This window comes from Zosterops lateralis (genome assembly GCF_965231275.1).
Source record: "Zosterops lateralis genome assembly, chromosome: 1".
In the NCBI taxonomy this organism is placed as follows: Eukaryota; Metazoa; Chordata; class Aves; order Passeriformes; family Zosteropidae; genus Zosterops; species Zosterops lateralis.
This window is the reverse complement of record NC_139762.1, coordinates 116,551,018-116,571,589: the sequence shown is the minus strand read 5'-3', so window position 1 is coordinate 116,571,589 and position 20,572 is coordinate 116,551,018. Positions and strand designations below refer to the sequence as shown.

Here is a 20,572-nt window from a genome sequence, read left to right as displayed (position 1 = left end):
CTCTCATATGAGGTACAGAGCTACATACTGAAATATTAGTTTAATAGTTATCAAAGCAGAATGGTTATAGAGCCATAGAATGTTTTGGGTTGGAAGGGACCTTAAAGATCATCATCCCATGGGCAGGGACATCTTCCAATAAACCAGGTTGCTCAAAGCCCCATCCAACTTGGCCTTCAACAGTTCCAGGAATGGGGCATTCACAGTCCCTTTGGGAAACCTGCTCCAGTTCTCACCACCCACTGTGTAAAGAAGAATATGGAAGTACAACTACTCAGTTATTCCCTTCCCCCCAAGTGTGAACAAGAATAGGGAACACAGAACAAGAATAAGGACCAAGACCTAGCAGCTTATGCATTTCCATCAGCAAACCACTTATATCTTGTCTCAGTTGTTAAAAAATACACAGTGTGTTAAACAGTATCAAGTCAAATAACAATAAATCATTAATATAGTTTAGAGCTTTTGTGATAAAGGCCCAAAGAAACATGAGGTCTTAAAGTCACATTAAAAAAGGTCAGATACTGGAGTTTAATTAAAGCATAATAGACAGAATAAGAGAAACATAATCCTGACCCCATGTCACATACTAGCCAGCATGCCAAATCCCATGTTAACATAAACAGGATAAAGAAAACCTCCAGGTGAAAACCAGGTCTCTAACCCATTCTGATCTGTTTTTCTTTACTTTAAAATACTTTTGATAGTACTTCACACTGAATTTTTCAAAGTGAAGCAGACAACAATCTGATGTCATGAGTAATAAAGACACTTCAAATAGTGTTTCTGAGTGGTTTTGAGTTATAGAGAAAAAGAAGCTATATATAGAGAATAAGAAGCTGTTCTGACATCAAAGAAATTTGGTTTCTTTGCCCAGATCTGCTAAATCATCCCATCCTGCCCTATCTGTTTCACCTACTCCATCACCAAAACCACGCGAAAGGGTTCACCTCTCTCTTCGGGTTGTGTCATCCCATCATCACCTGAGGCTTTGAAAGCATCTGTGTCTCTCAGTTGCTCCCTGGAACTGCAATTCTTTGGAGAACAGCAAGTTATACTGCTCTGAAAACCTTGTCTAAGAGCCACTCACACCCAAAGGCTCTTAAACAGCATTTCTGTGGCTTTCCAGAGGCTGATTTGAGGTGGCTCCACACCACCCACCTATCCCAGCTCCCCAGAGGAAAATCCTCACAGTGCAGGGATCTGAGCCACTGTAACACTGTACTCCCCCACAGGCATGCAGGTGAATAAGGATGCATCCCACAGGTAATATTGGCCAAATTAACATATCAAAGTCCCTAATAACAGCATAAAGATGCTAAAGCCCCACAGAAGCTCTCCTGCCCACCAGTAATTATTTCTGCTGTGGGTATTTCTGGCTTCACAGGGTGATTATAACATGTTCTCTCATTATTAGACTTTACAGCTCCCATGTCAGGTCCCAGCCTAATTGTCCTGTAGGTAAAACTCATTCAGAGCAAAATGAGGGATCCCATGTCATGACAATTACTGTCTCAATTAATGACATTATTAATATGTTCTAGCAAAAGAACAACTGCACTTTACTGCATTAACAGGTGGCAATGTTCGATTCCTAATTAACATTATGGGACAGAAAATTATTAGACTGCATCTAGAAAGGTCAAATTAAAGGGTAAGAAAAGAACAGAACTATACTGTAATAAATGTAGTCGGGGAGCCCATTTCAAGCTGTGGACCTCTTTGCAAGGAAAGGAAAAGCAAAAAGCCAAAATCTTATCACATGGGGAAAAAATTCTGAAGGTATATGCTGTGTTCTTCTAAGAAATCAATACTGCATTTGTAGAACAAATTACTTCACAAATGCCAACGTGCAGATGCACTGTTGGCTGCCACTGCATTTAGAAACTCAGTCATAATTCACAGTAACAGAAAAAGCCTCCCCAAGCTGCTTTTTCATTGACCATTTAGCCAGCCATGCTGCAGGAGTTCTTCTGCCTTTCAGACCCTATGTCCTTATATTATCTCCCAGGTTTCCACCCTCCTTTCCCAAGGAAATATGATCTGAGGATGATTCACAATGTAATAGAGAAGAATACAAAAATAACAGCTTTTACACAGCACTTGCAAATAGTGCTGAAACTTCAAAACACAATACTAGGCAAATCTAGGGTCTCTGAAATTCCCAGGATTCCTATTAACTTTTTTTTTTTTTTTTTTTTTTTTTTTTTTTTTTTTTTTTTTTTTGTCCAGTCACTCTGTTTTTTAACACTTTTTCTGTCCATTATGTTTTGTTTTCCCTAAGGATTATCTCATATAGTGTTTACAGAATTAGCAAGTGGGTTTTTAGAATATCACTAAGTAGTGTGTTTGTGTGGAGGAATTAGTCTCAGTCTTTAAAGACTGGATCTATTTTCCTTTAATAAAGCCTGTTTTCATATTTTCAGCCCTCACAGTTTCACTGCAATGGAGCTAAACAATATGGTATTTCACATGCAAACTTAGCCATGGAAATCCAGAACAAAGTCTTCAAGCTTCATGTCTAGGAATCCAGCAGGTCAAACAGTCTGAGAGGGTCTCAGGGCACTTTCTCAAATTATTTTGCACGTTTTTGTTTCGTTTAATTCTTTATTTGTTTGTTTGTTTTGTATTTCAAAGCTGATATAGATTGGAAACTCATCTTTGTCCAGAGTTTTTGACAGATACTATTAAATACTTTAGACATACTGGGCAAATCCGTAAATAATTACATATTTAAGAATATTTATATGTATTTTATAGAATCTTATGTCCTTGCAATAGACATTGCCTGCTCTGCTGAAAAGCCCCTGTAGTTAATACGGTGCCAAAGCTGCCTTTAGGATTTTGTGTAGCCTCATTGAAGTTGGCCACGAAAGGAGGACTAACAGCCAAGGAACAGGCACAAAAGGGAAAGAACACTCTGGGGATGGGAATAACACAAGACACTCTGTGAGGAGGTAGAATTAATATGAAAGTGAGCAGAATACTTTGTGCTATACTGATTTCCATGCTCCTGGTAGCAGACAGATGTACTGAGTGAAGAGCTTCTCTCCTTTTATCATTATTATGGTTATTATTGCTGTTGAAAGGAAATGGTCCCTGAAAATTTATTGGAGACTGATGTGCTATTTCCTTTTCATTAGGTATTGTTAGTATTTAATCTAAACTACACTTATCACATAAACACTCAGCATTTTTGATTTTTAAATAGTATTGCAGAATGTATTTTGTATATGTGGTAAATCTGTACAAAAAAAAATTCACTACTTATTTAAACTTCAGTGGGAGTTTTGAGATCCATTGCACCAGTGCCAGGCTTTCATCCACACTCTTGACTTCTCTCAGATTCCCCCTGCTTGTTTTGCTAACCAAAGTGATTTCTAAGAATAATTTCCCATCTTCACAAGCAGCCAACTCACCTTTTCTTGATAACTTCTTCTGTTTCTTTTATCTGACAAGGGAACAAGTGATTTAAAGACTTTATAGAAAAAAGCAAAATATTTTGCTCTTCAGCACCCAGAATATTTAGCAATGGAGGCTGGAATTACCCAGCCATTTCCATCACCAGCAAAGTGAACTCTTCACCTGAATTCTTAAATCCTCCTTTTTGTCTCCTATTTTCCTGTGGCATGATCTGCTGCCCTTCTCTCACCTTTCTGCACACAGGCTGAAAGACTGATGGCAGAAACACCCAGTCACAGAACTGCTGAACTTGGTAAAGACCTTTAAGATCAAGGTAAAGGTAAGGTTAAAGACCTTTAAGGTCAAGTCCAACCATTCACCTAGCACTTTGAAGTCCACCACTAAACCATGTCCAAAGCAACCCCTTCTACATGCCTTTTAAATACCTCCAGGAATGGTGACTCAAGCACTTTCCTGGGCACCCTGTTCCAATCCTTGACAGTCCTTTTTTGTGAAGAAATTTTTCCTAATATCCAACCTTTTGAGATTTCTGAGCTTTTGAAACAGGTGAAAAAGAATATTTAATTAAATAGTGAAGAAGAATATTTGAAGTACATCAGCATAAGAATTTCCATCAATAAAGACAAGGAGTTGAACCATGCTGGGTCAGAACTCTCCAAAGTTGGCTTTCTCACTCTGAAAGCACATTGCTATTGCTGTGCCTGGAGGGACTGCTCCCACTTGGAAAACTCTCCTGGTGTGTGAAGGTTGAGGGTCTCTGTCTGCACCACACAAGCAGTGATCAGCTATGCAGAGCACTCATCTTGGATTTTCACTCCTTGTTTGTATGTTAGTCATGACCCTATCACATTGTTTCTTTACAGGAAACATTAAGTGAAGTGAAGCTTTGGATGGATTTTGATGCTTGACTAATTTTTTTTTTTTAAATCTATAGTATATTCAACAATCAAAAAAATAGTACTGTTTTCTCCCCCACTTCTTTTCATATCCATCATTACTCTGTTGACAGGTTAACCTGCAGGATACAGAAACCTAAATATCTTTACTTTGAATTGATAACTTTCAGAAAGCACACAGAGCCTCTGAAAGTACTTATGTAAAGGGTACACTATCTCTTTTAACTTAACAGAGCTTTCTTTTCAAATAAATGACCCATGACCTCAAACAGTCTTCAACCTTCATGCTTTCTTCCCTCTCTCTTTTTCTCTACTAAAATATGGATTAAAATCACATTTTCGTCTGATGCTCTTTCATCATGACTTTGAATGAGTGTGAAATCTTCCCTGGAAATAAATGATTGTGCTAATTTTCCAACAGTTATTCAGAAAATGAAAATGCCTTCATAAGTCATGTCTTTATAGATTTGATTGAGAGTCTATTTTCAGGTAGAAGGGAACAGTCACATTTATTTCAGAGTTCCCCAGATTAGGCTCTATTTTTCCTCTCTCTTCTTTAACTCTCTAAATATATGTTTTATAATGTACTTATATCATGATACTTATAGTGACTATTTTTAATCCAGTAGATTTATGCTTAGACCTCTAGAATCATAATATTGCTTAGGTTGAAAGACCTCCAAAATCATTCAGTCCAACCATTAACCCAACATTGCCAAGTTCTCCACTAAGCCGTGTCCCTGAGTGCCACATCTACACATGTAGATGCCTCCAGGGATGATGACTCAAGTATAACAATTTAGCACCTCATGTAGTGTATGCTCAGAATGGAAATGGCACATCTCTGCAAAGGAATATACTTTGCTCCTAGTTTTACCTACAGGATAAAAGCAGTTTGGTGGGGTTTGTTTGTTTGTTTGTTTTTTGTGTGTGAGTGTGGTTTTTGGGGGTTTTTGTTTGGCTGGTTGGTTTGTTTTTTTTGTCCATAAAGAAAAGCAGGAGACAGCTGTTTAGTTTTAGAGCTCTTGTCTCCACTAACATCCTCATTTGTTCTTATGGGAAGATTCATTTTCTTCCTTCCAATCAGAACCAGTGGTCAAATGCAAAATAGGAATGGCACATAAGGAAGTAAATAAGGCACTGTGTGAGGGGAAATTTGGTTGGTTAGAGCACAGGTCTAGGATATAAGGACAATAATAGAGCTCTAAAAGTGCCATATGGTGACTAAAAGGCTCAATTTGTTTCAGAAGCGCTGCATTACACTAGATAAAAGACCTTTTATATCAGCTTCTTTATATCTCATCTTTGCAAATCGAGCCTGGTTTATTCCTTCACTCATTTACATATTTTTCTGTTGTTAATAGCAAATGAAAGAAAGCTCTAAATTTCTCAAGATCCATAAAAAATCAGATTTATTCTTTACAAGCTTGTAAATGTATGGATAGTCTGAGAACTAGTAAATATATCTATTACACTTCTGCCCAAGACAAATATAATAAAATAGGCTCTATGGAGGGTGATAGGAGTTATCTATAAAATCAGATTTCAGTAGCATATTCCAGATGAGGTTTTTAATCAGCTAGATTGTGAAATGAGTCACTTGCATTTTTTATTTTCAATCGACATAATATCAGTTTCATGTATACATACTAAAATATATGTTATCTATATTTCAGATTTACAGAAAATAAGGCAAATGTGGTTTTAGGAAAGGAAATTAATATCTGCCTACAAAGATAACAAATTACATTGGTGTGCTAGTTATATACACCCCTAATTTAGCCAAAACAAATTTTATATCTAAGTAATTGACATGGTTTAACTGAAGCCAGCAACTAAGTACTATGCAGCTGTACTATTATCACTCCTTGGTGAGGAGGAGAATTGGGAAAGAAAAGGAGTAAACCTCATTAGTTGAGAAAAAAACATGTTAATAACTGAAGCAAAATATAATGTTACTAATAATACTAATGACAGCAATAAAATGAATAACAGTAGTGATATATTAATATCACTAATGTAATACTAGTAATACTAATGATAGAAATAGAGTTAATAATAGCAATGAAAAGGAGAGAGAGGGGAATAAAACCCAAGAGAAAGAAGTGATGGACAATACAATTGCTCAGCATGCCCTGATGCCCAGCCCATCCCTGAGCAGTGATTGGTGGCTCCTGGCCAGCTCTCCCAGTTTATCTGCTGAGTATGATGTTCTAAGGTATGGAATATCCCTTTGGCCAGTTCAGGTCAGCTGTCCCAGCTGTGATCCCTCCCAGCTTCTTGTGCACCTGCTCAGTGGCAGAGGATGGAACCTGAAAAGCCCTTGACTTTGGGTAAACACTGCTTAGCAACAAACAATTAAAACAGCCATGAGTTATCAACACTATTCTCATACTGCATCCAAACACAGCACTGTACCAGCTACTACCAGAAGAAAATTGCCTCTAACCCAGATGAAACCATGACAGTAATTGAATTATTTGGTTTTTCATTTCTGTAAAAATAATAAAAAATATACATTTCATATAAATAGGACTTGGTTTTAATCTTCTTTAGCATGAATCAAAGGTTGCTCAGTTCACAGCACTAGAAATACAGCAATGTCTGAGTGAAGTGAGAATTAAGCCATATTCTCCTTTTGACACTGGTTTTTCTTTTCTGAGATGTAGTATTATGTGCAGTTCTCTCAGCAGCAAAGACACCATCTTTGCCAAGGGCATAAAATGTATTGCCTGGCACACCAGAAAACCCCTCATATTAATGCAGAACTGATGCTTTAGAGTAGGAATTGGTTTGCCATATACTCCTGAAAAACATTATATTAATTGCTATTTTTTATTAACTATCTCACTTACTGAGTTACTTGCAGTGCTTTAGAAAGCCAGCAACCTGGACTGATCCCAAAAAGTCACATATTATAACAGATATCTTTGATATCCTGATAGCCAGAGGCAATATTCAGGCCCTTCTGATAGACATGCAGTATCTTTCAATCAGATGCTGGCCCTTCTTTATACAGTCAAGCAAAAATCTGGGAAGTATGCAGCAGAGAAATGAAAACTGTCTGGGAAAATGTTTTGAGACAGAATTGTATCATAAGAACATTTAGAAATAAATGTCAGAAGCTGAAGCACAATAGAAGGCAGAGTAGACCATAAGGGTACAGAGTACTCTATTCTTGAACAACCAGTGTACAGAATACTCTATTCTTGAACAACCAGGAAAAAGGGTGAGGAGACACTTTATAGACTTTTAGCAGTGAAAGCTGGCCAAAGAAAAATGAAAAAAGGAGATGGTAGAGAAGAACAACAGAATGCCTCTTCCCTTCCTTTTAACCTCTCTTCCCTTCTTTTAACCTCTTAACTTCAGGTTCATTGCTTAAAAAAAACAAAACAAAAGAAAACAAAAAACAACCCCAAGAAAACCTCACTGTGGTGTTCCAGAAGCACACCCAGTGAAGAATCAAAGAGAGAAGGGTTATGGCCTGGGGAGTAGGACCTTCCCTGCACCATAAATAAATGAGTGCACAAATCATAGAACTATGTATTTTTCATGAGAGAAAAGACGGACACCCGCATGTAATGAGAGACTGACATTTTATGACATAAAATATTCTTCTCATAGTTAACTAAAAAAATGAGAGAATGAGAGCATTATATGAGAAAAATAAAACACAGAGAATATATAAGGATTTTGTTTTAAAAATTACATTTTTAATACCTATATGCACCTTGATTTGGAGTGCCCTGTATCCTCAAATGCATCTGATTTCTGACAAGACCAAAATCTGACCATTAGACATAGTGCCTAAATATCACATAAAAAGATTTGTCTCTGCCACATAATTTCAAAAAAAGTGAAATCCTTGCATAGTATCCATTCTTATTTTGTTAAATTCAGCCCAGTATTTTTAATCACTGATTTAAAGGAAAAGTATTTCCCTAGGGTTTCATTAAGCCTTGATGCTTAATGAACTAAATACGTGTATGGTTGCTGCCGTGTGCTCTTGGCTTGTGTGAATGAACTATGCTGCACAAAACTGTCATTCCTGACTTTTAATTCTTATTAGTAATTGAATGATTGATTGCTTTGAAATCAAATCATTAGCAGTGGTGCAAGCAGGAACACACTGCAATTCATCTGAGAGACCTCTGGAGAGCAAAGGTCTGACCAGGTGTACAGGAGCATTAGAAGAGCTGTATTTCTAGTGAACATCACTGAAGTGTCACGAGCCATCATCATCTTACCCTGTAATTTCCTGTGTTTACTTTGCAGATGTCTAGCACATGTAACAGGGAGACTCTAGTACCCACCCATACTGGAAAGCTGAGACAAAAGTTTCCTGAATTCAGTAAGAGGCATAGCATGTTACATCCATTATTAGGGTAAGCGGAAAGTTGGGGCTGCATTGAGTATTTTTAAATACTCATTCAAACATTATCCATTCCCTTTTATTTTCTAATCAAACAACTCAGAGAGTAATTGTCTTGATATACTAAAGGAGAAGGGCGGACCAGGCACAATTAGTACTTGCAATACTTGCTTCATCTGCTATCAGTGGACTTCAACACCCTTCACTCTTTCACAATGCCATTTAAATCTTGTTTAAATAACTCCAGTGTTCTTATTTCTTCAGCTGTGACTGTTGGATCAGTTACTATAGTCACGGCTCTCAATATGATAATGGCTTTGCAATTTTCAGGCACCTGTTCCAGATATGTTTTCCTTCAAGTTTACTTTATGAACATATTTCTTCTCGAGTTACTACTTAGCATGAACAGAATAATATACCTAGAGTGGAATAAAAGTAACATTCACACACAACTAATTTTAGAGAATTTTTCTGTCAGTTCCTGGCCCTCCTTACATATGCATTTATATGACTCTCCATGTCTCTGCTTTTTGCTTTTGTTGTGCTAAAATACATTTATATTGATAGACCACATTTGAATTGAATAAGTAAATCCCATGTTGAAAAGAAAATCAATCCTGTTTGGCTTCTGAACATATCACTTTTTGAGTAAGAAAAAAATTCCCCAATTAAACATGTGCATGAAACCACACAGACATAAGTACAGACTGATCTTTCAAATCAAGTCCTTTAAATACGTATGTAATAAAATTTTTTTCACAGCCACTATCAAGTAATGAGAGAAAAAAAAAGGGATTCAAAATGACTTGCTGAAAAGACAAAATGATTTCCATTTTTCTGCATCCTCTTTCTTTTTTTATCGCAATTTAACTAATTTTTCAGCTGTGCTATGTCTACCTCTGGATTTCAAATCTTAGGCTTCTAGCAAGAGTTTAGCCTGTCAATTTTTATCAGGGGCTTCTGAAGCTCCTAATAATTTCCATCACTGGATGTAGACTGCTATTAACATTGGGTCTGGTTAAATGAAATATTCCTGAATCCTAACTGATAATCTCAAATGAGGCTATCATAACTCTGTGTTCAGTAGTTTTGCATCCAGTATGTCCTTGATATTCCTAAGGAACTCATTCGTTGTGGGCTTCCCATTTAAAAATTCACATGAAAAGGAAAGCATGTTAAGGATAAAAAAAATAACAGCATTCATTATGAATCAGCTTCAGGTCTACCAGCTGGTCTAATCTACCCATATATACACCAGTAAATTTAGTCGCCTAGAAATAATTTTAAACTTTTTGGTTTTAACCCTCTTTTTTTTTTTTTTTTTTTTTTTTTTTTAATCCTATGAACATTTCTCTGGCAACTGGAACCACATAATTCAAGTCTATGAACATAATTAAGGATTATTTACATGAGTGAGATTTCTAGGACTGAGTCTTCAGCTCCTCAATCGCATCTCACACCTTCCATTGTTTCACAGTCAGATTGATATGAATTATTTCAATAAAGCCTGAGTCTGAGCATGCCTAACATATCCCCAGAGATTATAAAACCCCACATCTTCTTCTTTGTTTCTTTCTCTGCAGTCCTGGATTACTTAACTCTTGAGGGAGCTCTGGGATGCACTTTCTGTCTAAACGTCTGAATGAAAGTTGCCACGGTGATGTATTGCTAAAGAGGAGATAAAACATTACTCTTCAGAGCCAAGAGACCTCCTTACTCTGAAAATAGTCTTTAAACTCAAATGTAGTCCTGAACCAAGATATCTCAGGGCAAAGTAGAAGATAAAAGCTGTCGTGATTCTTCCCACATACATTGTGGAGAACCAAAAACATTCAACTTGTTACTCAACTAAGATTCAAGAAAATTGAAGAAGGGTCATCAAGAGAAACAGTACAGACACTGCTGGCTCCAATAAAATGAGCATTTCACTTCCTCTCCTTAGTGGGAATCCTAAACATCACAGACTACTGCTTTGTACCACTTTTCAGCCCTATCCTTGTCAAAGAGACTTTGCATATCCAACTGCTGCAATCCTGCTACTTTTCTCTATAGTTTGCTGATAAAATGGATTATTCCACTGAGGCTGAAGGACAGAGATAGGAAACATGTTCTTTTCTTTGTCCCATATTAGTTACTTTTCTTCTCATAAAGTTAACTATTTTACTTTTTCTAAAAATGTGTGCTAGCTCCATGTTCTCTGCTCCATCCTCTATAACTTCTTACATTGCAAACCATGTGATCATGATGCCAGCTGCATCTCTATTCCAAATTCAGGGTCTCAGTGTTGCCCATACTGTTAGCTCCTTGCTTCTCCAATTGGTATTCTTATGGTCTCTCCTTGTCCCCACACCTTCTCCTTTTGTTTTAAATCCCCATCAGCTCCTATAGTCCCTTATATGCTATCCATTGTCACAGCTCTCAAATACATCTCTTCAGCCATGGTGTGACTCCCTGATCATGTCCCTTTTTATCTCTCTCCTTTTCCCTCTCCCCTTCCCTGTTTTAAGGAATGTCGACACTTCCAAAAGCAAAACTTCTGCACCTCTTCCACAGAAGGTACTTTTATATTCCTTTTTTTCAACTGTATTATCTCAGTTACTTTGATATAAAATATTACAAATGGTTTTGATTAGTTTCCCTTTCCTTCCTTTTATGTTCATATCAGTATTCTTGCACACAGACTAATCTTCTTACTTCTCCCCTTATAACTGTTCTAAATTCCTCTGTTCTCCTCCACTGTTATCTAAAACTGTGTTATGGCTACAGCTTTATTTTTTCTTTGTGTTTTATCAGAACAACAAATCATCCCCTTTTTTCAGTCATCTTGGACCTCTTCTTTCACAAATGAACTTAAAACTATTTATAGCAACAAAAGTGGAAGGCAGGGTCTGGAAGGGCAAAGCGTGCTTCCTAAGACTGGAAGGAATTATCTGCCACAGGACGTACACAAGAGTGCACGCTCATTAAAAATGCATGTTAATTCCTTAAGCAATGCTCCTCATAGCCTTTCTAACAAAGCAATGTTCCTCACAGCCTCTCTAACACAGCCTAAGCCTTTGACTCTTAGCTGGCACTTCTCAGAAAATAGATATTAACAAAGTCTTGCAGCAGCAGCGATGAATAGAAAACAGTTGATCCTTCAGCTCTCTGTGAAGTGAAAATCACTTTTAGTGGCAGAAAATTAGACCTTTATTCTTTCTGGTCCAGAGGGAACTTTCAAATGGCATATACTCATCTCCATTTACTGGCAGCGTCTCTGCAGGCTTTATCCTTGGGAGACTGGTAGTATTATGCCATTCAAGATTAATTGAGCAAGGTTAGGAATTAAATTAATATGTTTTCATTAATATTTGAAAAACATATTACCACTGCCTATAAGATTATTTGTAGCTCTCTGTGCACCACAATATTATTAATAGATATTGTCTAAATGAAAAACTTCTATTCAGAATGTGTCTGATATTGTGAATTAAAATACATACTGCAAGGAGAACACATGTAATAAATGTATTATTAAAATAAATGTATATGTGCATTAGCTAATTATTTAATGCACTCTTCCCAACTAGCAGCAGAATAAATCCATTTGTATGACACAATTCCATAAATTAGTCACACCATGAGTAAACTGACCTTGCTTCACCCCACTAAATAGCTCCAGAAGGTTAAAAAAGTATTTTTGCACGCTGAGAAATTCAATTACTCAACCTCCAAACCCTAGACCCATTCATAAAAAGAAATTTATTGTTCTGAAGTGAAATCGTAATTTTAGTTTTACTCTGTTGGTCCAAAAACAGGCAGTAAATTGGGAGTAAGGCTCTGTGGAGTCTCCAGATTAGCAATCACCCAGTCCACACAGCAGTAAATGTTTTTTCAGAGAAATGACCAGATTTGCTGGTGTTGTAGAAAGAGAGATACATAGTTTCCCAAATCATGCATATTATCATAAACTAGGAAAAGCTACAAGCAGAGAAAAGAGAATTACAAGGAACAGGGTGGCAATATGAGCAGGATTAGGATCTTGAGCTTCAAGTGACAAAAAAAAAAGCAGGCCAGCATATTCTGAAAATAGCAATCTAAACCATAACTTTTTTCTGATGGAAATATTTGGAAAGCAATAATCCTAGGAGAGACTAAAGGGATATACAGGTCGTAAACTGGCTGTGAATCTGTGCTGGGAAACTAAGAAAGCCAGGATGATTTTGTGCTGGATACCCATAAACAGTGTAGGCAAGGACACCAAGAGCCACAAGTTCTACAGTGCACTGACAAAACCATGTCTAGAATCTTCCATCTCAGTATTAGAAACTGTCAACAGAGACAATATTTGAGGAAAATAAAGAAATATGTGCATGTAAGAAATGGGAGTTTTCATATATGGAAAGATGAAATCCATGAAAAAAGCACAAACAAGACCTGAGAAATGGGAATATAACACTTATTTCCTGAATTTATGTCTCTATGCCTATATTTATGACTTACTTAAAATATCTTAGTTTGGTATAACAACAAGAATTTCTCCTTGACACCTTTAAAATAAAGTTACTTAATAAGAAAAAGCCAAATTTAAGACGTTTAAATTTGGCAGATAAATTCACTTCAGTTTACTTTAATTTTCATTTTGATCTGGTGGTGATAATGCATCATTTAGATGTAGTGCTGACACATTAAAAAATATTTCAGGAGGAACCAAATTGAAGAAGGAAAACTTAGAATTTCCTTCAAATGGGTTATGATAGAGTAGATAGCATTTCTTTAGGCTTTCTGCACTTCAGTATGTTCTGACCAAGTGCTCGTGTTTCACATTTCTTACAACTGTAGCATATTTTCCTTGCTCCAGTATGTTAATTTCGAGAGGATATCAGAATACTTTATATGAATATATGCAAGTAAAAATACTTTTAAAAGATGAAAGAATCTCAAAATATTTGTGATGGCAAGATGGAATGAGAATCAGATTTTTTCCCCCATACATTAAACAATGGGAAATTTTATAACTGTAATTTTAAAATGGATTTGCTTTGAAGCAGGCTTCTTTTACCCTGTATTGATGTTGAACAGAAGAACTGGGGGTTTTTTTGCATCTGTCATTTAAACTGACTGGGTTTTTTTTCACTTTCTCTTGTAAGAGCAGTGACAGAAAGAGGGCAGGAGGTCAGAGCCAACCCAGCCTCCACTCAGGGCAGGACACAGTGAAAAATTGCTCAGATTCACCATTTTCAGTGTGGAAATCAGTGAGGTCATGAAGAGAAATGAGGGCTACCTAGCATTTTCTGACAGTCCCAGTTTCCTCTGATGTCTCTTTCTCAAGGACAGAAAGACACTCGGTTCTCTGCTTTCCCCAAGCATTTTTCTTTCCTAAAGCTGACAGATCTGCTACAATTTATAGCCATGACCAGAACAAAACATCAGATGGTTTTAACCAAATGTTAGGCCTTAGAGCAGTGCCTTGGGTTCATTAAAGTAACTCAGGAGGCATTTTCAAGTAGTGCCCTAGGTCTTTATTTTTATTTCTTTTCCATATCAAAGAAAACATCAACTAGGCAAAATTGATCCAGTTAGAAAAGCTGCCCAAGGGAAAAAAGTCTGATTAATATTGAGCTTACACCAAATTTAATTTTAATGGAAAAAAACTGTGTGTGCTCTGAAATGCAGGTAACATATATAAATATCTGTGTCTTGGATAAATATATGAAAACAAACTGCTTGATAGCTTGAAGAAATGTTGGATTACTGTTGAAAAGAGCAGGCATTTAATTTTCATTCTAGACTCCTTCTGGAGATTTTGGTAGTGATACTGACTTTTGAGGCAAGTTAATTAGCTGATCAGAGATCTACCCTTAAAAAGCCAGAAGCAAGGGTCACTTCAAAGGTTTCTCTAAATCAAACTCTGGTACATTTTGAAGGCCATCACACTTTGAATTTGGTACTTTTTTTGATTGTTGTGGCTCCAACAAAGGTATTCAACTTGGAATAAGAAATCTTGAGAGACAAACTTGAATGATCTCACAGAAAAGATGTTTTATGGAAATAAGAGCAGAGTTATTGAGGATGCAGAGATGCTCAACCCTTGGGGGTATCTTCATCCCTGTGATTATGGGGTGTTTTAGTCAGACTCTTCACAAAAATTCCTGCAGACAATTCCTTTGTCAGTTTGATTTGGGCTGTAACCTCTTAAGTTTCTCCACAAGGCATTGACTGACCTATACACTCATTGAGTTTCTCTGAAGGATTTGTGCAACAAGAAATTTCTGGTGCTTGCCTGTTTTCTCTCTGTACAACTTCATGCTTACAGTCCTCTATCTTCTGAAGGGAGCTACATCAATCAGGGAATGGTGGCTGTCCTTGGGAAAGGATGGCCAGAGAGGAAAGAGAGCACAGTAACACATGTGGCAGCAAGTCAAAGGATGGGGAGGGCTGGTGGGAGGAGATGCCAAGCAGACAGGTCAAGTCTTGTGCCAGCCCTGGGATAGTGGAGAAGGTGCACAGCTGAACCAGGATGTGATTCAATCCCATCTGGAATGTGCTATCAAACACCTCTTGAGGTTAAGATCATAGGTCGGGCCTCAAGAATTTACTTTATTTTATTATTTTTTTTTAAGTAATTGCTGTTTTTATCGAGCTGACCAAAGCCAAGAACATTTTTGTTTTATGCATGTATATCAGAAGTTTATGAAATTTGCAAATTTAGCAGTAGATGCTGCTGGCTTGTCCTGCTATACAGTGAATCTTGTTTCAATATGGAAAACACAAGTCTTTTTAAATACATCTGGTGATAATTTGAACAGAGCTATGCACAGAAAGTCTGCTAACTTATCTTAAATAGGAAATTGCATTTTCAGCATATATATTTTCCCCTGAAAGCTCTTTACCAAACTGACCTTTGAAAAGCTCTCATCGAAAATTAAGCTATAGAAACCTGATAACCTTTAAACTATTTATCATTTAAATAGCATATTAATCATTTAAGATGCATAAAGATTATTTTGAAAATGAGATTGCCTAAAAAATATTATAAATATAAGGCTTTTTCTCCATTTTATTCTACTCAACAAGAAAGCTACAGGTCATAATAATTCTAAAACTTCAGTATTTTAGCCAGAAAAAGGACAAGTTGGACAACAAAGCCACATTATGCCCTGAAGAAAAACAAATATTTAAAATGTAATTACTTACTGTTGTAGCAAAGCACAGTTTGAAATGATTTTAAGAAAATTATCTTCCCACTTTTAAATATCTTTCCATAAGCCTAGAATTTTGAAGTAATTGTACAAATGTATTCATTTATGAACATATCTAAACCATATATAATATTTATGTACTTATATTTTATTATTATTATAATATTTTTATGCATTGCTCTTCTAAGGGCTCATATCAGTATAATTCAACCACAGACAGACAGAAGAGAATACCAGAATTTTTGAGAATATATGTTCTTATTTATAGAAACCATTTAGGTTAATATGACTTTCTTCTTTGAAGACTTTGGAAGCAGAACGCAGTTGGTCCATGAAGCCAACTGGATTAACTGTTGAAACAAATCCTGAGAAAGGATGGCACTTTATAATACCTGCAAAAATATTCCTGCAGAAGTTGGCTTTTCTGAGGAGGACAATATTTATTAATGTAACATTGCAACAAAATTAGCATCTTATGAAACCACTTATTTATATTGCTTCTTCTCTCCTAGAGACATATATCAGCTTGCAATATATGCAGGTTGTATAATCCTGTGAGTAATTTGAACATAACAAGATAAGACACAGGTCAGCAAAGTGCAATGTCCCTCTCACTTTTTTCTTCTTGTAAAAGCATTTTACGAAGAGGTAATAAGGCAGAAAAGACCATAAATGTAAAAAAAGTGCCTGCATACACGTGAATCACACTTCCAGATAGCACCAATATAATGAGACAAGTTCAAACTGCTATCACTTCCCAGCCTCATTCCCACCTGCAGGTCCTCCTCAGACACTAGTCCACAGGTTCATTTGAAGCATGTAGGTGCCCAATTAGATGTTTTTATGATGCCTATTAAATTATACAAGGTGTTCTATGCCCAGCCCTGTGAAGCACTCATTAGCACGGTGTTATAATGGTGGGTGAGCTTGATTGCAAAAGCAGAGGTTGGGAAGCTTGTTCACGTTTTCTGAATCAAGCTGATTTTAATTGCCTGCCACCACGCACACTTAGTACTGCTGCAATGCCTCATCCTAATGCAGAGAATTAAAGGCCCTGCCAGCTGTGCCCATGCTTTCATTTCCCTTTCAGTAACAGCTTAATCAATGGGACATAGGACTGAAGACAAGCACGAGAAGGCGAGTGCTCCTTGGCTCTAAGAGCCCCCTTAGGAGGACAACCAGTCCTCCAGGCAGTGAGATCAGCACAGCTTTAAGCTGCAGCCCTGATGCTTGGCTCTCATATCAGAAGCAGCCAGCTTGACTTGATTTCCTTAACCTGCTCACAGCTGTCTCTGTTGCTGCTTTGCAAGGCTGTTGGAGCCTACTGCAAATTTTCAGCAGCCTGGGAGCTGCTCAGAGCTTTTTATTTCATTTGGTATTTCTCTCAAGCACTTGCCTTCAAAGGGAACCTCAATTACTTCAAATCAGACTGTCAGCTTGCATGGAACACATCTGTGAGTCCTATGCCTCTGACTCACATCCTTGCCTTTGTTCACTATTAACCCTACTGTTACCTGGCTTTTCTTTTAGTATCTACCTTCCTTGCAACTGCCTGTAATTCAGCAGTGAGCCAGGGAGGACATTGATCTGTGATTAACACTGTGAGCATGTTGACATACTATGTGACAAGTTATGTCAACACCAGGGAGAGGCTGTAGGACTAAGGCACTTATTAACACAATACTGGCTGCACAATGCAGCACGGGGAAGGGATGAGCCTGGCAGTGCCTCACCAGGGAAGAAAAGCCCATAAAAGATGCCCATGGGAGAGACTCGTTTTCTCTGTGCACATCTGGTGATTTATTTGATGTACAGCTCCTTAAGGGATGTTACTGGGTTCCCTCTTCACTCAGGTGCTGCTCAGCCAGAAAAGCACAGCCTCATGGAGCAAGGGAGAAAGGTAGGAGGCAAACCATAGTCTGCCTGAAGAGGGAATATTCCTGCTTCTACTTCACAGGGTAATTTCAAGCTACATTAGACAGTGCATAACATGTTTCATACAAATATTTACTAAGGGATGACTAAAGTGATAGTATTTACATATCTCTGACGGGCTCACAAGTGTTTGTATTCCCACACTGACCTCCTTAAGAGAGAATCTATACCTTCTGCACATTTCATTTACAGCAAAAGTAATTGAAAAATCATTTTGCTTCTCAGTGCTATGTGTAATATGGGGAAATGGCATTTCCTAGGATTGCTACAAAATGCTCCTTTCATATTAAGGAGTCTCTAAATGGAGAAAGTGACTTTTAGGAATCACCTCAGTAGCAAAATAACATACACGAGATAACAAGCTAACACCTGTTATCAAATGAACTACTAGACATGAAGAAGGAATCATGTGTCTGGAACCTTGTTTTCTCTTACCAGCTACAACCTTTAGTCTGATATCTCTTTCCTGTGTTTCATACAACCTTTGTAGGTGCCTGGGCTAAACCCCACAGGTGCCAGCAGAGATGTGACCAAAGATTAGACTGGCAAGACAGAAGAGGGCCAGACTCAGGGACACTATGCAGTTGTACCATAAGAACAGAAACAACCCATGAAGAAGGAAGCTCACTTAATCCACGATACAAATGAGGCTGAACTGAACTCATCACATGATGGGTGAAGTTTTTTAATGATGCATTTTGGGAATTCAATGCAAGTATGACATCAGTGGTTGAAGACTACCTTACCTACCATGTTTTCTGCTGGGCACAACACCTCAGGAAATACTGTAGAAGACCCAGGGCACCATGGCAATGATCACAGACTTGGCAATAGTGACTGAAAGTCACAATTGGAAGAATGAGTACAGGTAATCTGGAGAAGAAAAGACTATTGTACATATGATAGCAGTTTTTAAAGATGTGGAAAAAATTAGAGAGAAATCTAAAAAAAATTTCCCATGTTCATTGAATGAAAAAAGTGGGAGGAAAATGTTTTACAATTTTAGTAAAGAACATCTAGGTTGGAAAACTTTCTATCTATAAGAATTTTTAACTAGGAAGACTGGAAATGCTGGCACAGCCAGACTTTGCAGAACAGATTGCATGGACAACTATAAAAGATGGCAAATATTACTTGATTTTACCTCAGCAAGAAAGCAAGACCCAGTGATCTCTTTGAAATACCACAGAACATTTTTCACTTATTCAGTAATATCTTATTAAACAAATATTATATGCTAAATAAACAAATACTAAATTACCAAAGGAAGCATTGCTAGCAGCAATAATTTTTTCCCAGCAAACATATGTAGTGCTGAACCATACTTATAAACATTGCAGCCTAGAAAAGGATAAACTGAGAGCAGATTTTTGTATCCATGGCCATATGTCAAGGTCAGTTGTTCATTTACCTGTTTTCCCCAGCAGCTATGTCTGCTGTAAATTAACCCCACAGCCTACTTTCTCATAGGAAAAAGATACAGAGAAGATAATAAATCAATGTCCATTCATTGCTTTCTCTTGGATATTCCATAAATAAGTATTTCAAAAGCTTTTTAGAGTTCTAGGAGCTTGAGCAGTGTTTTCACACATATGTCTATTTGTGAAATGCATGCAGTGTGTTAGGAAGCTAAAGGCAAAACCTGTATATGGTGTATGATAACAGGAGGAAAGAACTAAGGAACTCCTCCTAGGCTGTAGGTGCTAATTACTGCCTGTATGTCTCCATGACCTACTGATGGGTTGGTTGATTGCAGTGGTGAAAAGGTTCTACGAAAAGCAAATAATTCCTTGTGCATTCCTCCAAGTTGTTGTTTCTTTGGAGGTGTCTTTCAAAAAAAGGTACCAAAGACCTCTTTGCAGAAAGGCAACAAGAAAACAGGGCAAATGTGGTTGTTATTAAATCCAGAGCTAATATAGAAGAGGAAGGTGCAAAAAAATGGCAGCAGGATGAGGAGAACTGCATGGCAGGGCCTGGCAGGGTGGGCTCCACGCAGAGACAACAGAGGTGTTCATTCTCATTCCTGCAAACCAACACATGGGGCACTTCAGACTACAAAAAAATTACAAATAAAAGTTGGACAGCTCATATTTTAATTCTACATATCTGGTCAAAGTAGAGTCCTTACATGCAACCACAAGACAACTCTTTTCTTTGTTAACTTTTCTTTCCTGCCTGTTACCATAAATGTTCTTTTTTTCCTTGAATATTAACCTGAGCAGCCCATGAAGTCCCCTAACTCTGGGCATGGAGAAAAAAAAGGACCAAACCAAAAAATCCTGTGTAGTGGTTGAGAAGACAAGTGCTGCACCATGGCTGTGTTGTCTGCTTAGAGAAGTTCTAGGTATTTGTGTATTTTTTCCATACCTGTCCCATTCTGAGCAGTAGGTGGTAGCATAGTGGGAGACAAGAGTCTGGGAGCTCAGGAGGAGAGGAAGACAATTAGAATGGTGCTGATGCCGTAGTGCTCACCAACCATCTCTTCTAGCCCTTCATACAAAATGTCAGTATCACTGTGCTGATCAAATTTAGTCTCCTCTTGTCTTTGGGCTTCCAACACAGGTAGGCTGGCCAGCCAGCTGTTGTGAGGCACATGTGAAAGGGCATGGTCACTGCACCTCACACCAGGGCTGGACCCACCTAGACCTGCTAACAACAAGGGCAAACCTGGAAGTTTTCAAAACAAGTGTGACAGTGCTCACAGAGATGACATACTGTACCCAGATACAGAAATTATTTATAAAAAATGAAAATAAATGAAAATA

At 37.5% G+C, this 20,572-nt stretch overlaps 1 protein-coding gene across 2 annotated transcripts in view; it reads right to left on the bottom strand.

Moving 5' to 3' along the window:
* Nucleotides 1-20,572, bottom strand: part of NKAIN3 (sodium/potassium transporting ATPase interacting 3) — a gene marked incomplete at its 5' end in the record, with an annotated part of 339,113 nt that overhangs the window by 45,126 nt on the left and 273,415 nt on the right. The window lies entirely within an intron of this gene.